This window comes from Pseudophryne corroboree, chromosome 3 (genome assembly GCF_028390025.1).
Source record: "Pseudophryne corroboree isolate aPseCor3 chromosome 3, aPseCor3.hap2, whole genome shotgun sequence".
Classification (NCBI taxonomy): Eukaryota; Metazoa; Chordata; class Amphibia; order Anura; family Myobatrachidae; genus Pseudophryne; species Pseudophryne corroboree.
The window spans coordinates 175,408,792-175,434,939 of NC_086446.1; the positions used below are offsets into that span (position 1 = coordinate 175,408,792).

General features: G+C 47.3%; 1 protein-coding gene across 6 annotated transcripts in view; it reads left to right on the top strand.

The window, feature by feature from the left end:
- Positions 1-26,148, top strand: part of RASSF4 (Ras association domain family member 4) — a 467,259-nt gene that overhangs the window by 32,809 nt on the left and 408,302 nt on the right. The gene's annotated exons all lie outside the window — the stretch shown is intronic.

A 26,148-nucleotide genomic window follows, 5' to 3' on the forward strand; every position in this document is an offset into this window, starting at 1 on the left:
CCAGCTTGTACCCCTGAAATACTACTTGAAAGAAACAGGGATCCACCTGTGAGCGAGCCCACTAATTGCTGAAATTTTTGAGACGGCCCCCCACCGTACCTGGCTACACCTGTGGAGCACCCGCGTCATGGTGTGGCCTCACAGGAGGCGGGGGAAGAATCTTGATTCTGGGAACAGGCTGACTGGTGCAGCTTTTTTCCCTCTACCCTTGTCTCTGTACAGAAAGGAAGCGCCATTTGACCCGCTTGCTTTTCTGAAGCCGAAAGGACTGTACCTTTGTCTGTGAGGAAACCTGAGGTAAAATTATTTCTTCCCAGCAGTTGCTGTGGATACGAGGTCCCAGAGACCATCCCCAAATAATTCCTCACCCTTATAAGGCTCTCTATGCGCTTTTTAAGTCAGCATCACCTGTCCAGTGACAGGTCTCTAATACCCTCCTGACAGAATGGACATTACATTTATTTTGGATGCCAGTCGGCAAAATATCCCTCTGTGCATCCCCCATATATAAGACGACGTCTTTAATATGTTTTTATGTTTGCCAACTAGTATCCCTGTTTGACAGGGTCACCGACCACGCTGCAGCAGCACTATCTGCAGGTCTCAGTCTAGTACCTGAGTGTGTAAATACAGACTTCAGGATAGCCTCCTGTTTTTTATCAACAGGTACCTATTAAAGTGGCCGTATCCTAAGACGCCAGTGCCACCTTTTTTGACAAACGTGTGAGCGCCTTATCCACCCTAGGGGATATCTCCCAGCGTAACTTATCCACCTGGCGGGAAAGGGTATGCCATCAGTAACTTTTTATAAATTACTAGTTTCTTAACGGGGGAACCCACGCTTTCACACACTTCATTTATTCATCTGATGGGGGAACAAAACACTGCCTGTTTTTTCTCCCCAAACCTAAAACCCATTTTTAGAGGTGCTTGGGTTAAAGTCAGAAATGTATAACACATTTTTTATTGCCGGGATCACGTCACGGATGTTCCTAGTGGATTGTGTATATGTCTCCACCTTGTCGACACTGGAGTCAGACTCCGTGTCGACATCTGTGTCTGCCATCTGAGAGAGCGGGCGTTTTTGAGCCCCTGATGGCCTTTGAGACGCCTGGGCAGGCGCGGGCTGCGAAGCCGGCTGTCCCACAGCTGTTATGTCATCCACCCTTTTATGTAAGGAGTTGACACTGTCGGTTAAAACCTTTCACCTATCCATCCACTCTGGTGTCGGCCCCACAGGGGGCGACATCACATATATCGGCCTCTGTTCTGTCACCATATAAGCCTCCTCATTCAACATGTCGACACAGCCGTACCGACACACCGCAGACACACAGGGAATGCTCTAAACGAGGACAGGACCCACAAAAGCCCTTTGGGGGGACAGAGTAAGAGTATGCCAGCACACACCAGAGCGCTATATATATACAGGGACTAACTGAGTTATGTCCCTAATAGCTTTTATATAATATACTGTATACAGTGCCAATTTTAATGCCCCCCCTCTCTTTTCCCTCTTACTGTACTGTAGAATTGCAGGGAAGAGCCAGGGAGCTTCCCTCCAGCCGAGCTGTGAGGGAAAAATGGCGCCAGTGTGCTGAGGAGATAGGCTCCGCCCCTTTTTCGCGGCCTATTCTCCCGTTTTTTATGGAATTCTGGCAGGGGTATTTACCTCATATATAGCCCCTGGGGCCATATATTGAGGTATTTTAGCCAGCCAAGGTGTTTTTATTGCTGCCTCAGGGCGCCCCCCCCAGCGCCCTGCACCCTCAGTGACCGGAGTGTGAAGTGTGTGAGAGGAGCAATGGCGCACAGCTGCAGTGCTGTGCGCTACCTTGGTGAAGACAGAGTCTTCATGCCGCCGATTTTCCGGACCATCTTCTTGCTTCTGGCTCTGTAAGGGGGACGGCGGCGCGGCTCCGGGACCGAACATCAAGGCTGGGCCTGCGGTCGATCCCTCTGGAGCTAATGGTGTCCAGTAGCCTAAGAAGCCCAATCCGGCTGCAAGCAGGCGAGTTCGCTTCTTCTCCCCTTAGTCCCTCGCTGCAGTGAGCCTGTTGCCAGCAGGTCTCACTGAAAATAACAAATTCTAAGACTATAACTTTCTAAGAGCTCAGGAGAGCCCCTAGTGTGCATCCAACCTCGGCCGGGCACGAAATCTAACTGAGGCTTGGAGGAGGGTCATAGTGGGAGGAGCCAGTGCACACCAGGTAGTCTAAGATCTTTCTAGAGTGCCCAGCCTCCTTCGGAGCCCGCTAATCCCCATGGTCCTTACGGAGTTCCCAGCATCCACTAGGACGTTAGAGAAATGTCCTTTTACATCTGCCTCTGACAATGTAATATTTCTTTTAAAATACCTCGCTATGCCTAACCGTATTGGAGTCATACTTTTACTTTTAATAGTATATGTTTTTTTGTCATAACATATCATGCTAAACACTTATTCTATTTAATATGTTTAGTAGAGATGAGCGGGTTCGGTTTCTCTGAATCCGAACCCGCCCGAACTTCATGGTTTTTTTCACGGGTCCGAGCAGACTCTGATCCTCCCGCCTTGCTCGGTTAACCCGAGCGCGCCCGAACGTCATCATGACGCTGTCGGATTCTCGCGAGACTCGGATTCTATATAAGGAGCCGCGCGTCGCCGCCATTTTCACATGTGCATTGAGATTGATAGGGAGAGGACGTGGCTGGCGTCCTCTCCATTTAGATTATAAGAGAGAGAGATTTACTGGAGCTTAGGACTAGGAGGAGTACTGTAGAAGTGTAGAGAGTGCAGAGAGTTTACTAGTGAGTGACCACCAGACAGTGCAGTTTATTTAATATATCCGTTCTCTGCCTGAAAAAAGCGATACACACAGTGACTCAGTCACATACCATATCTGTGTGCACTGCTCAGGCTCAGCCCAGTGTGCTGCATCATCTATATATATTATATATCTGTCTGACTGCTCAGCTCACACAGCTTATAATTGTGGGGGAGACTGGGGAGCACTGCAGTGCCAGTTATAGGTTATAGCAGGAGCCAGGAGTACATAATATTATATTAAAATTAAACAGTGCACACTTTTGCTGCAGGAGTGCCACTGCCAGTGTGACTGACCAGTGACCTGACCACACTGACCACCAGTATAGTTAGTAGTATACTTATATTGTGATTGCCTGAAAAAGTTAAACACTCGTCGTGTGACTTCACTTGTGTGTTGTTTTTTTTTTTTATTCTATAAAAATAAAACTCATTCTGCTGACAGACAGTGTCCAGCAGGTCCGTCATTATATAATATATACCTGTCCGGCTGCAGTAGTGATATATATATATTTCTCTATCGTCCTAGTGGATGCTGGGGTTCCTGAAAGGACCATGGGGAATAGCGGCTCCGCAGGAGACAGGGCACAAAAAGTAAAGCTTTTCCAGATCAGGTGGTGTGCACTGGCTCCTCCCCCTATGACCCTCCTCCAGACTCCAGTTAGATTTTTGTGCCCGGCCGAGAAGGGTGCAATCTAGGTGGCTCTCCTAAAGAGCTGCTTAGAAAAAGTTTAGCTTAGGTTTTTTATTTTACAGTGAGTCCTGCTGGCAACAGGATCACTGCAACGAGGGACTGAGGGGAGAAGAAGTGAACTCACCTGCGTGCAGGATGGATTGGCTTCTTGGCTACTGGACATCCGCTCCAGAGGGACGATCACAGGTACAGCCTGGATGGTCACCGGAGCCGCGCCGCCGGCCCCCTTGCAGATGCTGAAGTCAGAAGAGGTCCAGAATCGGCGGCTGAAGACTCCTGCAGTCTTCTAAAGGTAGCGCACAGCACTGCAGCTGTGCGCCATTTTCCTCTCAGCACACTTCACACGCAGTCACTGAGGGTGCAGGGCGCTGGGGGGGGGCGCCCTGGGAGGCAAATGTAACCTATATAAAGGCTAAAAATACCTCACATATAGCCCCCAGAGGCTATATGGAGATATTTAACCCCTGCCTGGATTCACTAAATAGCGGGAGACGAGCCCGCCGGAAAAGGGGCGGGGCCTATCTCCTCAGCACACGGCGCCATTTCCTCTCACAGCTCCGCTGGTCAGGACGGCTCCCAGGTCTCTCCCCTGCACTGCACTACAGAAACAGGGTAAAACAGAGAGGGGGGGCAAATTTATGGCGATATTTTGATATATATAAAGCAGCTATAAGGGAGCACTTATTATAAGGCTATCCCTGTTATATATAGCGCTTTTGGTGTGTGCTGGCAAACTCTCCCTCTGTCTCCCCAAAGGGCTAGTGGGTCCTGTCTTCGTTAGGAGCATTCCCTGTGTGTCTGCTGTGTGTCGGTACGTGTGTGTCGACATGTATGAGGACGATATTGGTGTGGAGGCGGAGCAATTGCCAAATATGAGGATGTCACCCCCTAGGGAGTCGACACCAGAATGGATGCCTTTATTTATGGAACTACGGGATAGTGTCAACACGCTAAAGCAGTCGTTTGACGACATGAGACGGCCGGACAATCAATTAGTGCCTGTCCAGGCGACTCAAACACCGTCAGGGGCTGTGAAACGCCCTTTGCCTCAGTCGGTCGACACAGACCCAGACACAGGCACTGACTCCAGTGGTGACGGTGACGAATCAACCGTATTTTCCAGTAGGGCCACACGTTATATGATTTTGGCAATGAAGGAGGCGTTACATTTAGCTGATACTACAGGTACCACTAAACAGGGTATTATGTGGGGTGTGAAAAAACTACCTATAGTTTTTCCTGAATCAGAAGAATTAAATGACGTGTGTAATGAAGCGTGGGTTGCCCCTGATAAAAAGCTGATAATTTCAAAGAAATTATTGGCATTATACCCTTTCCCGCCAGAGGTTAGGGAGCGCTGGGAAACACCTCCTAGGGTGGACAAGGCGCTAACACGCTTATCTAAACAAGTGGCGTTACCCTCTCCTGAGACGGCCGCACTTAAAGATCCATCAGATAGGAGGATGGAAAATATCCAAAAAAGTATATACACACATGCAGGTGTTATACTACGACCAGCTATAGCGACTGCCTGGATGTGCAGTGCTGGGGTAGTTTGGTCAGAGTCCCTGATTGAAAATATTGATACCCTGGACAGGGACAATATTTTACTGTCGTTAGAACAAATAAAGGATGCATTTCTTTATATGCGTGATGCACAGAGGGATATCTGCACACTGGCATCACGGGTAAGTGCTATGTCCATTTCGGCCAGAAGAGCTTTATGGACGCGACAGTGGACAGGCGATGCGGATTCAAAACGACATATGGAAGTTTTGCCGTATAAAGGGGAGGAGTTATTTGGAGTCGGTCTATCAGATTTGGTGGCCACGGCTACAGCCGGGAAATCCACCTTTCTACCTCAAGTCACTCCCCAACAGAAAAAGGCACCGACTTTTCAACCGCAGCCCTTTCGTTCCTTTAAAAATAAGAGAGCAAAGGGCTATTCATATCTGCCACGAGGCAGAGGTCGAGGGAAGAGACAGCAACAGGCAGCTCCTTCCCAGGAACAGAAGCCTTCCCCGGCTTCTACAAAAGCCTCAGCATGACGCTGGGGCTTCTCAAGCGGACTCGGGGACGGTGGGTGGTCGTCTCAAAAATTACAGCGCGCAGTGGGCTCACTCGCAGGTAGATCCCTGGATCCTGCAGATAATATCTCAGGGGTACAGGTTGGAATTAGAGACAGATCCACCTCGCCGTTTCCTGAAGTCTGCTTTACCAACGTCCCCCTCCGAAAGGGAGACGGTTTTGGAAGCCATTCACAAGCTGTACTCTCAGCAGGTGATAGTCAAGGTACCTCTTCTACAACAAGGGAAGGGGTATTATTCCACTCTTTTTGTGGTACCGAAGCCGGATGGCTCGGTAAGGCCTATTCTAAATCTGAAGTCCTTGAACCTGTACATAAAGAAGTTCAAGTTCAAGATGGAGTCACTCAGCAGTGATAGCGAACCTGGAAGAGGGGGACTTTATGGTATCCTTGGACATCAAGGATGCGTATCTCCACGTTCCAATTTACCCCTCACACCAGGGGTACCTTAGGTTCGTTGTACAAAACTGTCACTATCCGTTTCAGACGCTGCCGTTCGGATTGTCCACGGCACCTCGGGTCTTTACAAAGGTAATGGCCGAGATGATGATTCTTCTTCGAAGAAAAGGCATATTAATTATCCCATACTTGGACGATCTCCTAATAAGGGCAAGGTCCAGAGAACAGCTAGAGATGGGATTAGCACTGTCGCAAGAAGTGCTAAAACAGCACGGGTGGATTCTGAATATTCCAAAATCCCAGTTAATGCCGACAACTCGTCTGCTGTTCCTAGGGATGATTCTGGACACGGTTCAGAAAAAGGTTTTTCTCCCGGAGGAAAAAGCCAAGGAGTTATCCGAGCTTGTCAGGAACCTCCTAAAACCAGGAAAGGTGTCTGTACATCAATGCACAAGAGTCCTGGGAAAAATGGTGGCTTCTTACGAAGCAATTCCATTCGGCAGATTCCACGCAAGAATTTTCCAAAGGGATCTGTTGGACAAATGGTCAGGGTCGCATCTTCAGATGCACCTGCGGATAACCCTGTCTCCAAGGACAAGGGTGTCTCTTCTGTGGTGGTTGCAGAGTGCTCATCTATTGGAGGGCCGCAGATTCGGCATACAGGATTGGATCCTGGTGACCACGGACGCCAGCCTGAGAGGCTGGGGAGCAGTCACACAAGGAAGAAACTTCCAGGGAGTATGGACGAGCCTGGAAACGTCTCTTCACATAAACATTCTGGAACTAAGAGCAATATACAATGCTCTAAGCCAGGCAGAACCTCTGCTTCAGGGAAAACCGGTGTTGATCCAGTCGGACAACATCACGGCAGTTGCCCATGTGAACAGACAGGGCGGCACAAGAAGCAGGAGTGCAATGGCAGAAGCTGCAAGGATTCTTCGCTGGGCAGAGAATCATGTGATAGCACTGTCAGCAGTGTTCATCCCGGGAGTGGACAACTGGGAAGCAGACTTCCTCAGCAGACACGATCTTCACCCGGGAGAGTGGGGACTTCATCCAGAAGTCTTCCACTTGCTGGTAACCCGTTGGGAAAGACCAATGGTGGACATGATGGCGTCTCGCCTCAACAAAAAACTGGACAGGTATTGCGCCAGGTCAAGAGATCCGCAGGCAATAGCTGTGGACGCGCTGGTAACGCCTTGGGTGTACCAGTCGGTGTATGTGTTTCCTCCTCTGCCTCTCATACCAAAAGTATTGAGAATTATACGGCAAAGAGACGTAAGGACGATACTAGTGGTTCCGGATTGGCCAAGAAGGACTTGGTACCCGGAACTTCAAGAGATGATCACGGAAGATCCGTGGCCTCTACCTCTAAGGAGGGACTTGCTTCAACAGGGTCCCTGTCTGTTTCAAGACTTACCGCGGCTGCGTTTGACGGCATGGCGGTTGAACGCCGGATCCTAAAGGAAAAAGGCATGCCGGAAGAAGTCATTCCTACTTTGATTAAAGCAAGGAAGGAAGTAACCGTGCAACATTATCACCGAATTTGGCGAAAATATGTTGCGTGGTGCGAAGATCGGAGTGCTCCGACGGAGGAATTTCAACTGGGTCGATTCCTACATTTCCTGCAATCAGGATTGTCTATGGGTCTCAAATTGGGATCTATTAAGGTTCAAATTTCGGCCCTGTCGATTTTCTTTCAAAAAGAATTGGCTTCAGTCCCTGAAGTCCAGACCTTTGTTAAGGGAGTGCTACATATACAGCCTCCTGTGGTGCCTCCAGTGGCACCGTGGGATCTCAGTGTGGTTTTGGACTTTCTAAAATCTCATTGGTTTGAACCACTAAAGAAGGTGGATTTGAAATATCTCACATGGAAAGTGACCATGCTTCTAGCCCTGGCTTCGGCCAGGAGAGTGTCGGAACTGGCAGCTTTATCTTACAAAAGCCCATATCTGATTTTCCATTCGGACAGGGCAGAACTGCGGACTCGTCCGCATTTTCTCCCTAAGGTGGTGTCAGCATTTCATCTGAACCAGCCTATTGTAGTGCCTGCGGCTACAAGTGACTTGGAGGACTCCAAGTTACTGGACGTTGTCAGAGCATTAAAAATATATATTGCAAGGACAGCTGGAGTCAGAAAATCTGACTCGTTGTTTATATTGTATGCACCCAACAAGATGGGTGCTCCTGCGTCTAAGCAGACGATTGCTCGTTGGATCTGTAGCACAATCCAACTTGCACATTCTGTGGCAGGCCTGCCACAGCCTAAATCTGTAAAGGCCCACTCCACAAGGAAGGTGGGCTCATCTTGGGCGGCTGCCCGAGGGGTCTCGGCATTACAACTTTGCCGAGCAGCTACGTGGTCAGGGGAGAACACGTTTGTAAAATTTTACAAATTTGATACTCTGGCTAAGGAGGACCTGGAGTTCTCTCATTCGGTGCTGCAGAGTCATCCGCACTCTCCCGCCCGTTTGGGAGCTTTGGTATAATCCCCATGGTCCTTTCAGGAACCCCAGCATCCACTAGGACGATAGAGAAAATAAGATTTTACTTACCGATAAATCTATTTCTCGGAGTCCGTAGTGGATGCTGGGCGCCCATCCCAAGTGCGGATTATCTGCAATAATTGTACATAGTTATTGTTAACTAATTCGGGTTATTGTTGAAGGAAGCCATCTTTCAGAGGCTCCGCTGTTATCATACTGTTAACTGGGTTTAGATCACAAGTTGTACGGTGTGATTGGTGTGGCTGGTATGAGTCTTACCCGGGATTCAAAATCCTCCCTTATTGTGTACGCTCGTCCGGGCACAGTACCTAACTGGAGTCTGGAGGAGGGTCATAGGGGGAGGAGCCAGTGCACACCACCTGATCTGGAAAAGCTTTACTTTTTGTGCCCTGTCTCCTGCGGAGCCGCTATTCCCCATGGTCCTTTCAGGAACCCCAGCATCCACTACGGACTCCGAGAAATAGATTTATCGGTAAGTAAAATCTTATTTTTTTTATATCATTTATCATCCAGTCGCAGCAGACACAGTACGGTAGTTCACGGCTGTGGCTACCTCTGTGTCTGCACTCGGCAGGCAGTCCGTCCATAATTGTATACCACCTAACCGTGGTTTTTTTTTCTTCTTTATACATACATACTACTACGACATCTCTTTATCAACCAGTCTATATTAGCAGCAGACACAGTACAGTACGGTAGTTCACGGCTGTGGCTACCTCTGTGTCTGCACTCGGCAGGCAGTCCGTCCATAATTGTATACCACCTAACCGTGGTTTTTTTTTCTTTCTTCTTTATACATACATAGTTACATAGACATCTCTTTATCAACCAGTCTATATTAGCAGCAGACACAGTACAGTACGGTAGTTCACGGCTGTGGCTACCTCTGTGTCTGCACTCGGCAGGCAGTCCGTCCATAATTGTATACCACCTAACCGTGGTTTTTTTTTCTTTCTTCTTTATACATACATAGTTACATAGACATCTCTTTATCAACCAGTCTATATTAGCAGCAGACACAGTACAGTACGGTAGTTCACGGCTGTGGCTACCTCTGTGTCTGCACTCGGCAGGCAGTCCGTCCATAATTGTATACCACCTAACCGTGGTTTTTTTTTCTTTCTTCTTTATACATACATAGTTACATAGACATCTCTTTATCAACCAGTCTATATTAGCAGCAGACACAGTACAGTACGGTAGTTCACGGCTGTGGCTACCTCTGTGTCTGCACTCGGCAGGCAGTCCATAATTGTATACTAGTATCCATCTCCATTGTTTACCTGAGGTGCCTTTTAGTTGTGCCTATTAAAATATGGAGAACAAAAATGTTGAGGTTCCAAAATTAGGGAAAGATCAAGATCCACTTCCACCTCGTGCTGAAGCTGCTGCCACTAGTCATGGCCGAGACGATGAAATGCCAGCAACGTCGTCTGCCAAGGCCGATGCCCAATGTCATAGTACAGAGCATGTCAAATCCAAAACACCAAATATCAGAAAAAAAAGGACTCCAAAACCTAAAATAAAATTGTCGGAGGAGAAGCGTAAACTTGCCAATATGCCATTTACGACACGGAGTGGCAAGGAACGGCTGAGGCCCTGGCCTATGTTCATGGCTAGTGGTTCAGCTTCACATGAGGATGGAAGCACTCAGCCTCTCGCTAGAAAAATGAAAAGACTCAAGCTGGCAAAAGCAGCACAGCAAAGAACTGTGCATTCTTCGAAATCCCAAATCCACAAGGAGAGTCCAATTGTGTCGGTTGCGATGCCTGACCTTCCCAGCACTGGACGTGAAGAGCATGCGCCTTCCACCATTTGCACGCCCCCTGCAAGTGCTGGAAGGAGCACCCGCAGTCCAGTTCCTGATAGTCAGATTGAAGATGTCAGTGTTGAAGTACACCAGGATGAGGAGGATATGGGTGTTGCTGGCGCTGGGGAGGAAATTGACCAGGAGGATTCTGATGGTGAGGTGGTTTGTTTAAGTCAGGCACCCGGGGAGACACCTGTTGTCCGTGGGAGGAATATGGCCGTTGACATGCCAGGTGAAAATACCAAAAAAATCAGCTCTTCGGTGTGGAGGTATTTCAACAGAAATGCGGACAACAGGTGTCAAGCCGTGTGTTCCCTTTGTCAAGCTGTAATAAGTAGGGGTAAGGACGTTAACCACCTCGGAACATCCTCCCTTATACGTCACCTGCAGCGCATTCATAATAAGTCAGTGACAAGTTCAAAAACTTTGGGTGACAGCGGAAGCAGTCCACTGACCAGTAAATCCCTTCCTCTTGTAACCAAGCTCACGCAAACCACCCCACCAACTCCCTCAGTGTCAATTTCCTCCTTCCCCAGGAATGCCAATAGTCCTGCAGGCCATGTCACTGGCAATTCTGACGATTCCTCTCCTGCCTGGGATTCCTCCGATGCATCCTTGCGTGTAACGCCTACTGCTGCTGGCGCTGCTGTTGTTGCTGCTGGGAGTCGATGGTCATCCCAGAGGGGAAGTCGTAAGCCCACTTGTACTACTTCCAGTAAGCAATTGACTGTTCAACAGTCCTTTGCGAGGAAGATGAAATATCACAGCAGTCATCCTGCTGCAAAGCGGATAACTGAGGCCTTGACAACTATGTTGGTGTTAGACGTGCGTCCGGTATCCGCCGTTAGTTCACAGGGAACTAGACAATTTATTGAGGCAGTGTGCCCCCGTTACCAAATACCATCTAGGTTCCACTTCTCTAGGCAGGCGATACCGAGAATGTACACGGACGTCAGAAAAAGACTCACCAGTGTCCTAAAAAATGCAGTTGTACCCAATGTCCACTTAACCACGGACATGTGGACAAGTGGAGCAGGGCAGGGTCAGGACTATATGACTGTGACAGCCCACTGGGTAGATGTATGGACTCCCGCCGCAAGAACAGCAGCGGCGGCACCAGTAGCAGCATCTCGCAAACGCCAACTCTTTCCTAGGCAGGCTACGCTTTGTATCACCGCTTTCCAGAATACGCACACAGCTGAAAACCTCTTACGGCAACTGAGGAAGATCATCGCGGAATGGCTTACCCCAATTGGACTCTCCTGTGGATTTGTGGCATCGGACAACGCCAGCAATATTGTGTGTGCATTAAATATGGGCAAATTCCAGCACGTCCCATGTTTTGCACATACCTTGAATTTGGTGGTGCAGAATTTTTTAAAAAACGACAGGGGCGTGCAAGAGATGCTGTCGGTGGCCAGAAGAATTGCGGGACACTTTCGGCGTACAGGCACCACGTACAGAAGACTGGAGCACCACCAAAAACTACTGAACCTGCCCTGCCATCATCTGAAGCAAGAAGTGGTAACGAGGTGGAATTCAACCCTCTATATGCTTCAGAGGTTGGAGGAGCAGCAAAAGGCCATTCAAGCCTATACAATTGAGCACGATATAGTAGGTGGAATGCACCTGTCTCAAGCGCAGTGGAGAATGATTTCAACGTTGTGCAAGGTTCTGATGCCCTTTGAACTTGCCACACGTGAAGTCAGTTCAGACACTGCCAGCCTGAGTCAGGTCATTCCCCTCATCAGGCTTTTGCAGAAGAAGCTGGAGACATTGAAGGAGGAGCTAACACGGAGCGATTCCGCTAGGCATGTGGGACTTGTGGATGGAGCCCTTAATTCGCTTAACAAGGATTCACGGGTGGTCAATCTGTTGAAATCAGAGCACTACATTTTGGCCACCGTGCTCGATCCTAGATTTAAAGCCTACCTTGGATCTCTCTTTCCGGCAGACACAGGTCTGCTGGGGTTGAAAGACCTGCTGGTGACAAAATTGTCAAGTCAAGCGGAACGCGACCTGTCAACATCTCCTCCTTCACATTCTCCCGCAACTGGGGGTGCGAGGAAAAGGCTCAGAATTCCGAGCCCACCCGCTGGCGGTGATGCAGGGCAGTCTGGAGCGACTGCTGATGCTGACATCTGGTCCGGACTGAAGGACCTGACAACGATTACGGACATGTCGTCTACTGTCACTGCATATGATTCTCTCAACATTGATAGAATGGTGGAGGATTATATGAGTGACCGCATCCAAGTAGGCACGTCACACAGTCCGTACTTATACTGGCAGGAAAAAGAGGCAATTTGGAGGCCCTTGCACAAACTGGCTTTATTCTACCTAAGTTGCCCTCCCACAAGTGTGTACTCCGAAAGAGTGTTTAGTGCCGCCGCTCACCTTGTCAGCAATCGGCGTACGAGGTTACATCCAGAAAATGTGGAGAAGATGATGTTCATTAAAATGAATTATAATCAATTCCTCCGCGGAGACATTGACCAGCAGCAATTGCCTCCACAAAGTACACAGGGAGCTGAGATGGTGGATTCCAGTGGGGACGAATTGATAATCTGTGAGGAGGGGGATGTACACGGTGATATATCGGAGGGTGATGATGAGGTGGACATCTTGCCTCTGTAGAGCCAGTTTGTGCAAGGAGAGATTAATTGCTTCTTTTTTGGGGGGGGTCCAAACCATCCCGTCATATCAGTCACAGTCGTGTGGCAGACCCTGTCACTGAAATGATGGGTTGGTTAAAGTGTGCATGTCCTGTTTTGTTTATACAACATAAGGGTGGGTGGGAGGGCCCAAGGACAATTCCATCTTGCACCTCTTTTTTCTTTTCTTTTTCTTTGCATCATGTGCTGATTGGGGAGGGTTTTTTGGAAGGGACATCCTGCGTGACACTGCAGTGCCACTCCTAAATGGGCCCGGTGTTTGTGTCGGCCACTAGGGTCGCTAATCTTACTCACACAGTCAGCTACCTCATTGCGCCTCTTTTTTTCTTTGCGTCATGTGCTGTTTGGGGAGGGTTTTTTGGAAGGGACATCCTGCGTGACACTGCAGTGCCACTCCTAGATGGGCCCGGTGTTTGTGTCGGCCACTAGGGTCGCTAATCTTACTCACACAGCTACCTCATTGCGCCTCTTTTTTTCTTTGCGTCATGTGCTGTTTGGGGAGGGTTTTTTGGAAGGGACATCCTGCGTGACACTGCAGTGCCACTCCTAGATGGGCCCGGTGTTTGTGTCGGCCACTAGGGTCGCTAATCTTACTCACACAGCTACCTCATTGCGCCTCTTTTTTTCTTTGCGTCATGTGCTGTTTGGGGAGGGTTTTTTGGAAGGGCCATCCTGCGTGACACTGCAGTGCCACTCCTAGATGGGCCCGGTGTTTGTGTCGGCCACTAGGGTCGCTAATCTTACTCACACAGCTACCTCATTGCGCCTCTTTTTTTCTTTGCGTCATGTGCTGTTTGGGGAGGGTTTTTTGGAAGGGACATCCTGCGTGACACTGCAGTGCCACTCCTAGATGGGCCCGGTGTTTGTGTCGGCCACTAGGGTCGCTTATCTTACTCACACAGCGACCTCGGTGCAAATTTTAGGACTAAAAATAATATTGTGAGGTGTGAGGTATTCAGAATAGACTGAAAATGAGTGTAAATTATGGTTTTTGAGGTTAATAATACTTTGGGATCAAAATGACCCCCAAATTCTATGATTTAAGCTGTTTTTTAGTGTTTTTTGAAAAAAACACCCGAATCCAAAACACACCCGAATCCGACAAAAAAAATTCGGTGAGGTTTTGCCAAAACGCGTTCGAACCCAAAACACGGCCGCGGAACCGAACCCAAAACCAAAACACAAAACCCGAAAAATTTCAGGCGCTCATCTCTAATGTTTAGGACAGAGTAGAAGTGTGTGGATACCCACAAAAATACTTATACAATAGAATATAAAACGATTGATAATGTTAACAAAAGTATCTGACCAAAGCCTCACGCAGGGCCCTTATCTGTGGGGTACATGTAGTATACCTGTAAGAGGCCCGGGGGCCGTGCATCCTGACCAGTTTTATTTTTACTATTATCATCCTGAGACTGGCTAAAGGTGTGGGGGGTGGTAGGGGTGTTGCTCATGATCTTGTGACCTGATCCCTGTATGGGTATCCATCACAATGATATCAGGACCAGCGTCCTCAGCTGAGGGCCCTGTTCAGTGATGTGGCACAATTACATAGGCTGAGCCAGACAGCATGATTAGATGGGGGCGATTCGGCCCCAACTGAAGTTTGGAGGCAGAGTACAGGCGGAGTGTGACTGATACTACAGAGTGGGAAATGACCGCAATGGTTAGATAAGTGACTGTGCAGCTCTTTCATTTATTCCTATTGAATTGACAATATTCTCCGCCAGTAGGCCTGATTCAGACATTTCTGCAATTCATATTTCAGCATACTGTGCATGCCCATACTCAGCCATACACTTACTGACATAGGGGGTAATTCCAAGTTGATCGCAGCAGGAATTTTGTTAGCAGTTGGGCAAAACCATGTGCACTGCAGGGGAGGCAGATATAACATGTGCAGAAAGAATTAGATTTGGGTGGGTTATTTTGTTTCTGTGCAGGGTAAATACTGGCTGCTTTATTTTTACACTGCAAATTAGATTGCAGATTAAACATACCACACCCAAATCTAACTCTCTCTGCACATGTTAAATCTGCCTCCCCTGTAGTGCACATGGTTTTGCACAAATGCTAACAAAATTCCTGCTGCGATCAACTTGGAATTACCCCCATAGATCGCAACTGCAGATCAATTGATACATCCATCTTCTAACAGACCATACTTTACTTGCAATGGGCGTTTTTGGGTGGTAACTGAAAAAGCGATTGCACAGAACCCTTCTGTATTTTGGGAGTGTTGTGAAAGTGTCATGGGTGTGTAAGCTGACTTCCTTTCTTGATCTGTATCAATTGTGGGACTGTGCATACACCCTAATTTGTAACTCTGCACCGACATGCACATTCTCCTCAAATATTTCTTTTTTGTTACTAAATACTGTGAATGGTGTGCCACTACAAATGTGTGAAGGACATATGGGATAAGAATGGTGGGTTTCCCATATTATAAAAATATATATATACACAGTCAGTGGCACTCGTACAGGTATACAATAAATAACCAGTGCCCTCCAACTACGGCAAAGCTGTCATGCATATATCCCCAATCAGTGGCACGGTACAGCATGAAAAAACGACAGGCCACTCAGCGTCTTTTGTCAACGTTTCAATGCTCTTAAAAACATTTTTCATCAGAGTGCCGCTGATTGGGTATCTATCTATCTATCTATCTATCTATCTATCTATCTATCTATCTATCTATCTATCGATAGCTATAGAGAAAGAGAGATGGACTAAGACTTGGAGTATGATAAATTATAAGTGGAGAGAGTTAAAGGGGAAGATTTACTAAGCAGTGATAAAAGTGGAGAAGTGCAACCAATGAGCATTGATGTAAGATTTATAATTTGCATACTATAAACGTATGCAGAGCAGCTGATTGGTTGCCATGAGTAACTTCTCCACTGGCTCACGTCTCCACTTTTATCACTGCTTAGTACATCTCCTCCAAAATAGCAAACACTCAGCACCTAACTACCATCCTGTGTTTGAAAAATGACAGTTAGGAGTTGATTGGTTGGTTGGTACTTTATCATTTGCCAAGGTTTAGTACATCTCCTACAGAGAGAGAGAGGACCAGCTTAATATCAAAATTTAATCATAGACTAAATATACAATAGACAATAAAAAAAGCCTTCAATAAGAAGAAGGCTGTCATGTGAGGGCTGCCATCATGACTCTGGTCCATAATACAAAAAGCTCCAAAACATTTTAAATACAGTATGTGCAGTCTAATATGCCAGTGATAATGCACAGTGAGGTTAATATACTATAATTCCCACCAACTTTTAATATACAGCAATAAAATATACCATTAATCATTCCCAGCAACATCTAATATGCTAGTCATGAATCCCAGCCAGCTCTAGTATCTAAACAAGATGTTGAGTAATTCATGCCAGTTATAACCTACAGTTCTAAGCTCTCAAATGTTTCACATAATGCCTAACAAGATGTAAAACAATGATAGATCTAAACTACAAGAAAATGCTCTAAAATATTCCCAGTAAGACATCCAGTAGTAGTAATTCCCAACGATATTACTAAGGGCAATGTTAGATACCCATTCTTAGCAGAAATGCCCAGTTGCTCAGTAGGGATCGGTTTGTGATCCCGGTGGAATGGATGCCGGCAGTCAGAATGCCGACGCCAGCATCCCGATGTTAACGATACTGGCAGGGGTGAGGTAAGTATTCTACCCCCATAACCCTAACCCTCCCTTACCGCAGCTGATCCCCTGAAGCTATCCAATTATTCCTGAAGCCAGGAATTATCAGGGATTTTTTTTTTCACCTGCCTCAGCATCTCAAAAAAATAATCCATGATAACTAGTGGGTTAATTGGTGCCACAACCCTGATAACACACAAATTGGTGAATTTTTCATGGATTATGTAGGCTAAATGTAATAGGGTGCGATTTGGTAAAACGTGCAAATTTACGCGTTTTCCAAAAATCGCAAATGTAATAGGGTGCGGTTTTGCATAAAACCACATCTTTTTACTTCTACCAAAAATCACAAGTATCAAAATCGCATCCATATGTTTTCCCATTGAAAACACTGAAAATCGCAAATGTAATAGGATGCTATTTTGACACTTAGGGGTTTATTTACTAAGCCTCGGCTAGAGATAAAGTGCACGGAGATAAAGTACCAGCCAATCAACTCCTAACTGCCATGTCACAAGCTGGGTTTAAAAAAATTACAGTTAGGAGTTGATTGGATGGTACTTTATCTCCATGCACTTTATCTCCATCCAAGGCTTAGTAAATAGGCCCTATGACAGAAAACCTTACCAAAAATCGCCAGAATAATAGACCAGGTTTACACTAGCTATTTTTGGTTAAGCATGCACAGTTCAGTGATATCTGTGCATGCCTCTGCTTTTAAAAGTGTGTGACCTAAATTAAAGAGTGACCTCAATTAACCTCGTGGTTAGCCGCAGACTGCATTTTCCCGCAATTGACTATAATGGAGGACCGTGATCCTCCATTATAGCCTATGCGATCTGTCTGATTGACAGGCCAGGAGCACTCAGCCAATCAGGAGAGCGCTATGACGTGGTGCTCCCTGATTGGCTGCCGGGTCCTCTAGTGACAGAAGTCATTAGAGGGTCCCGGCATTCGGGGAAAGGGGATCCATGCATAAACATGGATCCACTTGAGTCGCGTGATTTGTTTTTTGTTTTTTAACCCTGTGGATGCCTACTTGGACTGAAGAGGACTGATCTACACAGGATTCTAGGTGAGTATATTTTTTACAGTTATCCTAATGGATTCTACTTGGACAAGGGGATCGAGGTGCTGCATGGGACACTAGGTAATTATGTGCGAGTGTGTAATTGTGTGTAAATAAACTTTTACTTTCAAGGTGTGTGTATTGTCTTTTTTGGGGTATTTATTTTGTTGTGGAACTACAGGTACCAGTGGGCCTGTTCATTCCCCGCATGCTGGTACATGTGGTTCATCAAGTAGAGGCATGTGGGGAAGGCTTGCTGGTACTTGTAGTTCCACAGCAGAAGACCATATATTTATTTTAACACTTTCACGGCTTTCAGCCCTCCAGCCACAGCCCATGGATGGAGGGGACAGCCCCGGGCTTCATCCCATGCCCTTTATTTTAGGGGTCCCCACTCCCCCAGGGAATCCCGGCCAGGGGTGCCTAGTTGGGGGGGATGCTGCGGCTGCAGGGACCTATATAAAAGTGTCCCCTGGCTGCGGTATCACCTCCCTGGCTAGTGGAGCCCAGCGCTGGTTTCAAAAATACAGGGGACCCCTACTACTTTCGTTCCCCCATATTTTGGAACCAGGACCAGTCCAAGACTCCGGTGCTGGTTTTAAAAATATAGGGAAACCCCAGTCATTTTTTTTCCTTGTATTTTTGCAACCAGGACTGGCTCAAAGAGCCCGAGGCTGGTTATGCTTTTGGGGGGGACCTGCACGTGTGTTTTTTTTTTTTTTTACATTTTCAACACTTTCTTTCCTTTTACTGAAAGAAGCATGCACGGATCACACTGATCTGTGAATGCTTCTGACTAAGTAATAAAAACATGATTTAAAAACCGCATGTTTGTATTACTAAAAATTGCATGTTTCCTTTACTAAAAATTGCAAATAATTGCATGGGAATTCTGTTTTAACTTGAAAATGTGCATCCTAGTACATTTGCAATTTTTATTAAAAATTTGCAAGTTAAAAACATGCGATTTGGTGTGATTTTTTTTTTTTTTTTTTTTTTTTTAGACACCTAAAATATTTTACCCTATTACATCTAACCTTGTGTGTTAACACTCATTAACACTAATTTAACCACGTTAACAAGGTTGTCCAGTGATAAAGGGAGTGCAACTGAATAGTCAGGGGCGTTAAAGTCCGAGGCTACCTCCCTTTTTCATCCGTGAAAAGTCTTCATTTGTAATTGAATTCCTTCCTAATAAAACTAATCCCCAATTAAATTCCCAGTAGATGCAGTAACAGTCTAAAAAATATCCATGTTTTGCCAGTAAAGGACTATTCATGGAGTGCTTAAAGCCTTTTATCAGTGATTACAGGGATTCTCACTGCTTCCTTCAATTCACAGAAGGGGTTATCTCAGGATGGCGTAAGGAGGCTCCTGATGGGAGAAAAGCAGTGAAGACTGTTTTCTCCCTGCCTCCTCCCTGTTCTCTCTGCCCCCTTCAACAGCAGCATGGAAGTAGAGATGTCTGTCTTCCTGCTTTCACTAATGGGACCCGGGTCACTTCCTGCCAGTGCCAATTGCATGATCCCCTATCTTCCAGGGCTGCCGCCACCACCGCCGCGCTTTGCCCCCGCATTGTCATTGATGACTTGACAGCCATAACCCCCTTCCGCTTCCATTTGTTCCCAAAGCTGATTGTCACCCCATCTCTCCCCACTGCCGCAGCTGCCTTCTCAATCTACCCCATAGCTGACTGCCAGGACTCGCTGCTCCCCCGGCTGTGGCACTGGCTGGCACATGCGCAGTGTGAAGTCTGCATATAGGAATCCCGATATGTCAATCTTCATGCTGCTTGCCAGGATCGCGGAAAGGCCATGTACCAGAGGAAAGGTATATATTGAGAAAGAGGAAGGAGGTTAGGTAAGCGCACTGGTATATTCACCCAGTTAATAGGTGAAATAATAAAATATAAACTGGAATAGACATAAGGTAAGTGTAATTTGTTAGAATCTAAAATAGTTACATATATCTTCATGACATGTACAGGACATGCATTGTCATTGAAGGACCGGTGGTGCTCCCAAGACTTAGAACAAGATACACATAAATTGAGAAAGAAACGAAAACTCTCTTTTTTGGGGGCACTCATTAAACAAATGTTGCTAAAACTTCACTTTTATATATGGACTCACAAACACACATTTAACAAGTAGAAAGTTAAAAAATATATGCGGTTTAAAGGCTAATGCAACCCTATATTATATCCAGACAATTGTATTACAGAGTAATAATTCAAATAATTATAGACAAAATTAGTTCCATAATGTCATGTTTTGCACGTACTTCAGATGGATAATTTTATACGGTCAAATATTTATGTTAATTCGTCTGAGGTACCAAATAATGCAATTTCAGCTCTTTAAATGATTGATTATACAGAATTGAGAAAAAAGACTATCTATATATCAACAGTTTCAAAACAATGCATCAAAACCATACTGTCTGATAATGCCATGCAATAGCTTGCTCCCAATGGAGAATTACAACACAGAAAAATAAACAGATGGCAACATTGTAGCTTAATTATAATCTCTGTAAACTTTTGCAACTTCAATGAAACTTTCATATTTTTGTCAAAGTCAACAGTACTAGCTGCAATACAAAATGATATTTCTCATACGTACTAGAGGATGCTGGGGTCACTTCAAGAACCATGGGGTATAGATGGGATCCGCAGGAGACATGGGCACTTTAAGACTTTCAAAGGGGTGTGAACTGGCTCCTCCCTCTATGCCCCTCCTCCAGACTCCAGTTTAGAATCTGTGCCCAGGCAGACTGGATGCACTCTGAGGAGCTCTACTGAGTTTCTCTGAAAATACTTTGTTAGGTTATTTATGGTCAGGGAGAACTGCTGGCAACAGTCTCCCTGCTTCGTGGGACTTAGGGGAGAGAAGTCAGACCTATTTCTGTGAGTTTCAAGGCTCTGCTTCTTTGGCTACAGGACACCATTAGCTCCTGAGGTTCTGATCGCTAGGTACGCCTAGATGCTCGTTCCCAGAGCCCGCCATCACCCCCCTTGCAGAGCCAGAAGACAGGTGAGTAGAAGAAGATCAGAAGACTTCAGTGACGGCTTTGAGGTACCGCACAGCAATCGCACGCTGCGCGCCATGCTTCCACGCACAGCGGCACTACAGGGTGGGGGGGGGGGCGCCCTGGGCAGCATTTGAGCCTCAATAACTACCTGGCAAGAGTAGACTAAGTGCCAGGGCACCGTCCGGACCCCCGCCTATATACTTTTTTTTTTAAAGAGCGGGTCTGAAGCGTGCCATTACGGGGTGGGGCTTATCCCTCACAGCACACAGCCCGGCGCCATTTTCTCTACACAAGGCTGCAGAGACGCTGGTCCTTCTCACACTGCTGTACAAGTAACAGGGTGCAAAACGGGGGGGGGGGGCACAGTTGTTTTGGTGCATTATATGTAACTTATAAAAGCGCTGCGGGTCTGGGACATCTTCTGTGGTGTTTTCAGTCCGGGATTGGGCGCTGGGGTGTGGGCTGGCAATACTCCCTCTGTGTCTCTCTGACAGGCTTTACTGTGGGTCTGTCCCCTATAGGCCCAGTGTGTCTGCGTGTGGTGGGTGCACGTGTGTCGGCATGTCTGAGGCGGAGTGCTCTTCCCAGAAGGAGACTATGTTAGGGTCACAAACGGCTGTGGGAGTGACCCTGTCGGCACCGCCGACACCGGATTGGGTGAATGTTTTGAGTGCCTTGAATGCTAATGTGGCTCTGATAAATAAAAGATTGGATAAATCTAAGTCTCGGAACCAGGCTTGGAAGAAATCCGTAGAGGATGTGTTGTTTCAAGTCCAGACCCCCTCGGGGTCACTAAAACGTTAATTTGCCCAGCTGGCAGACACTGATACCGACACGGACACTGACTCAAGTGTCGACTATAGTGATGCCAGATTAGATCCAAAACTGGCAAAGAGCATTCAGTACATGATTGTGGCTATAAAAGATGTATTACATATCACTGAGGACCCTACTGTTCCTGATACTAGGGTCTGTATGTATAAAGGGAAGAAACCTGAGGTAACATTTCCTCCCTCTCATGAACTGAACACGCTTTGTGAAAAGGTTTGGGAAAATCCTGACAAGAAGTTTCAGATTCCCAAAAGGATTGTAGTGGCGTATCAGTTTCCCTCTGGGGATAGGGAAAAATGGGAGTCACCCCCCATTGTGGACAAAGCTCTGTCACGGCTGTCCAAAAAGGTGGCTCTTCCGTCCCCTGACACGGCAGCCCTAAAGGATCCTGCGGATCCTAGACAGGAAAATACATTGAAATCCATTTATGTCACCACGGGTACGCTACTCAGACCAACCATTGCATCTGCGTGGGTGAGTAGTGCTATCGAAAAATGGGCAGATAACTTGTCATCTGAAATGGATACCCTGGACAGGGATAGCATTCTTTTGACACTAGGTCATATCAGGGACATGGTAGTCTACCTAAAGGAAGCTGCGAGAGATATTGGCCTCTTGGGATCACGGGCCAATGCCATGGCAGTCTCAGCTAGGAGAGCATTGTGGATTCATCAATGGAATGCTGATGCTGACTCTAAGAAAGCTATGGAGTCTCTACCGTATAAAGGTGGTGTATTGTTTGATGACGGCCTCGCTGATTTGGTATCTACGGCTACCGCGGGTAAGTCATCATTTTTACCTTATGTGCCTGCATGACAAAAGAAAGCACACCACTATCAGATGCAGTCCTTTCGGCCCAATAAAAACACAAAGGGCCGAGGGTCTTCCTTCCTTGCTACTAGAGGAAAGGGAAAAGGTAAACGATCACCAGCCATGGCCAGTTCCCAGGAGCAGAAGTCCTCCCCGGCTTCTGCCAAGTCCACCGCATGACGCTGGTGCTCCTCTGCGGGAGTCCGCACCGGTGGGGGCATGTCTCAGGCTCTTCAGTCAGTTCTGGACTCGTTCGGCCCTGGACCCATGGGTCTTAGAAATAGTGTCCCAGGGGTACAAACTGGAGTTTCAAGACATTCCCCCCTCACCGATTTTTCAATCGGCCTTACCAGCTTCTCTTCCAGACAGGGAGGTGGTATGCGACGCAATACAAAAATTGTGTCACAATCAAGTCCTTGTCGGGTTCCCCCGTCACAACAGGGAGAAGGCTTTTATTCGAACCTGTTCGTGGTCCCGAAGCCAGACGGCTCAGTCAGACCAATCCTGAACCTCAAATCCCTCAATTTCTACCTAAAAAAATTCAAATTCAAGATGGAATCTCTCCGGGCAGTGATCTCCAGTCTGGTGGAGGGGGATTTTATGGTGTCGGTAGACTTAAAGGAAGCCTACTTACATGTTCCCATTTATCCCCCACATCAGGCTTACCTGAGGTTTGCAGTTCGGGATTGTCATTACCAATTTCAGATGTTGCCGTTTGGTCTGTCCACTGCTCCGAGGGTTTTCACCAAAGTAGTGGCCGAAATGATGGTTCTCCTACGCAAGCAAGGAGTCACGATTATCCCGTACGTGGACGATCTCCTGATAAAGGCGAGATCCAGGGAACAATTACTGCAGAATATTACGCTATCCCTGACAATTCTGCAGCAACATGGTTGGCTCCTAAACTTGCCAAAATCAGAGTTGGTTCCGACGAGACTGCTGTCGTTTTTGGGAATGATTCTGGACACAGAATTACAGAGTTTTTCTTTCAGTGGAAAAGGCTCTAGAAATTCAGAACCTGGTCAAACAAATCCTGAAACCGCCAAGAGGATCGATCCATCAATGCACTCGGTTGCTGGGGAAGATGGTGGCAGCCTACGAGGCCATTCAGTTTGGCAGATTACATGGTCTGGGTCCCATCTGCACATGCACAGAAGGATAACCCTGTCTTCCAAGACCAGAATCTCACTCCTGTGGTGGCTGCACAGCTCTCACCTCCTAGAGGGGCGCAGGTTCGGGATCCAGGACTGGATCTTAGTGACCACAGATGCGAGTCTCCGAGGCTGGGGAGCAGTCACTCAGGGGGAAAACTTCCAGGGAAGATGGTCAAGCCAGGAAATGTGTCTACACATAAATGTTCTGGAGTTAAGGGCCATTCACAACTGCCTTCTGCAAGCGGAACATCTTCTTCGCAATCAGTCCGTCTTGATCAGTCGGACAACATAACAGCAGTAGCGTACATAAACCGCCAGGGCGGAACAAAGAGCAGAGCGGCTATGGCAGAGACCACAAAGGTTCTCCGTTGGGCGGAAAGGCATACAAGCGCTCTGTCAGCGATCTTCATTCCTGGAGTGGACAACTGGGAAGCAGACTTCCTCAGCAGACACGATCTCCATCCAGGAGAGTGGGGTCTTCATCAAGAGGTCTTTGCAGAAGTGACAAGTCTTTGGGGAATTCCTCAAATAGACATGATGGCGTCTCGCCTCAACAAGAAACTTCAGAGATATTGTTCCAGGTCGAGAGACCCCCAAGCAATAGCAGTGGATGCCCTAGTGACACAGTGGGTGTTTCAGTCAGTGTACGTGTTTCCTCCACTTCCACTCATTCCAAAAGTGATAAAGATCATAAGAAGAACAAAGGTTCAAGCGATCCTCATTGTTCCAGACTGGCCAAGGAGGGCTTGGTATCCAGATCTTCAGGAATTACTTATAAGAGATCCCTGGCCTCTTCCTCTGAGGGAGGATCTGTTACAGCAGGGGCCGTGCGTGTTCCAAGACTTACCGCAACTTCGTTTGATGGCTTGGAGGTTGAACGCCGGATCCTAGCCCGAAAGGGTATTCCCAATGAAGTCATCCCCACTCTTATTCAGGCGAGGAAAGGAGTAACTTCTAAACATTACCACCGTATTTGGAGAAAATACGTGTCTTGGTGTGAATCCAAGAAGGCACCTACGAAAGAATTTCAGTTAGGATGTTCTCTCCATTTTCTACAAGCCGGTGTGGATGCGCGCCTAAAGTTGGGCTCCAGTAAAGTACAAATTTCAGCCTTATCGGTTTTCTTTCAAAAACAATTGGCCTCCCTTCCAGAAGTTCAGACTTTTGTGAAAGGCGTGATGCACATCCAACCTCCCTTTGTGCCCCCTGTGGCACCGTGGGATCTTAACGTGGTGTTGCAATTCCTTCAATCTCATTGGTTTGAACCTTTACAAAAGGTGGAGTTGAAATTTCTCACTTGGAGAGTGGTCATGCTGTTGGCCTTGGCATCCGCTAGGCGGGTGTCTAAACTGGCGGCCTTGTCTCACAAGAGCCCTTATTTGATCTTCCATGAAGATAGAGCAGAGTTGCGGACTCGTCAGCAGTTTCTGCCGAAAGTGGTTTCGTCGTTCCACTTGAACCAACCTATTGTGGTGCCAGTGGCAACTGACGCCTTGCTGTAATCAAAGTTTCTCGACGTAGTCAGAGCTTTGAAAATTTATGTGGCCAGAACGGCTCCGTTTAGGAAAACGGAGGCTCTGTTTGTCCTGTATGCTCACAACAAAATTGGGGCTTCTGCTTCAAAGCAGACTATTGCGCGCTGGATCTGTCATACTATTCAGCAGGCTCATTCTACGGCGGGATTGCTGTTACCTAAATCGGTGAAGGCCCATTCTACCAGAAAGGTGGGCTCGTCATGGTCGGCTGCCCGGGGGGTCTCGGCACTGCAACTTTGCCGAGCGGCTACTTGGTCGGGTTCAAACACCTTTGCGAAGTTCTACAAGTTTGATACCCTGGCTGATGAGGACCTCATGTTTGGTCAATCGGTGCTGCAGAGTCATTCGCACTCTCCCGCCCGTTCTAGAGCTTTGGTATAAACCCCATGGTTCTTGAAGTGACCCGAGCATCCTCTAGGACGTATGAGAAAATAGGATTTTAATACCTACCGGTAAATCCTTTTCTCTTAGTCCGTAGAGGATGCTGGGCGCCCGTCCCAGTGCGTACTGTATCTGCAGTTGTTATTAGTTATGGTTACACACATGTTGTGTTACGTTTTATAGTCTGTTGCTGATGTTGTTCATGCCGTTGACTTGCGTTGTGTTGAATGCCATGTTGTACGGCGTGCTTGAGGTGTGAGCTGGAATGTATCTCACCTTAGTTTAACAATAAATCCTTTTCTTTGAAATGTCCGTCTCCCTGGGCACAGTTCCTATAACTGGAGTCTGGAGGAGGGGCATAGAGGGAGGAGCCAGGTCACACCCAGAGCCGGCGCTATCCACTCAGCGAAGCCTGCAAAGCAGGGAGGCGCAAGGGTAGAGAGACGATCTCCCTGCTCTGCTACTTTGCTGATGTCCACTCACTGTTGCTGCCGGATGCCACTGTGCCTGTCAAATCGTGTGACAGGCAGCGGCGCTGGCAGTGTGAAGAGCCCTGCACCTTCCTCCCTCTGCCGAGCACAGCTGTCAGATGCAGCTCCCAGAGACCCAGACACAGCGTCCCTCCTCCTCACTCACTCACTGCCAGCCATGCTCCCTCCCCCCTCACTCACCACTCACTAGTACCGAG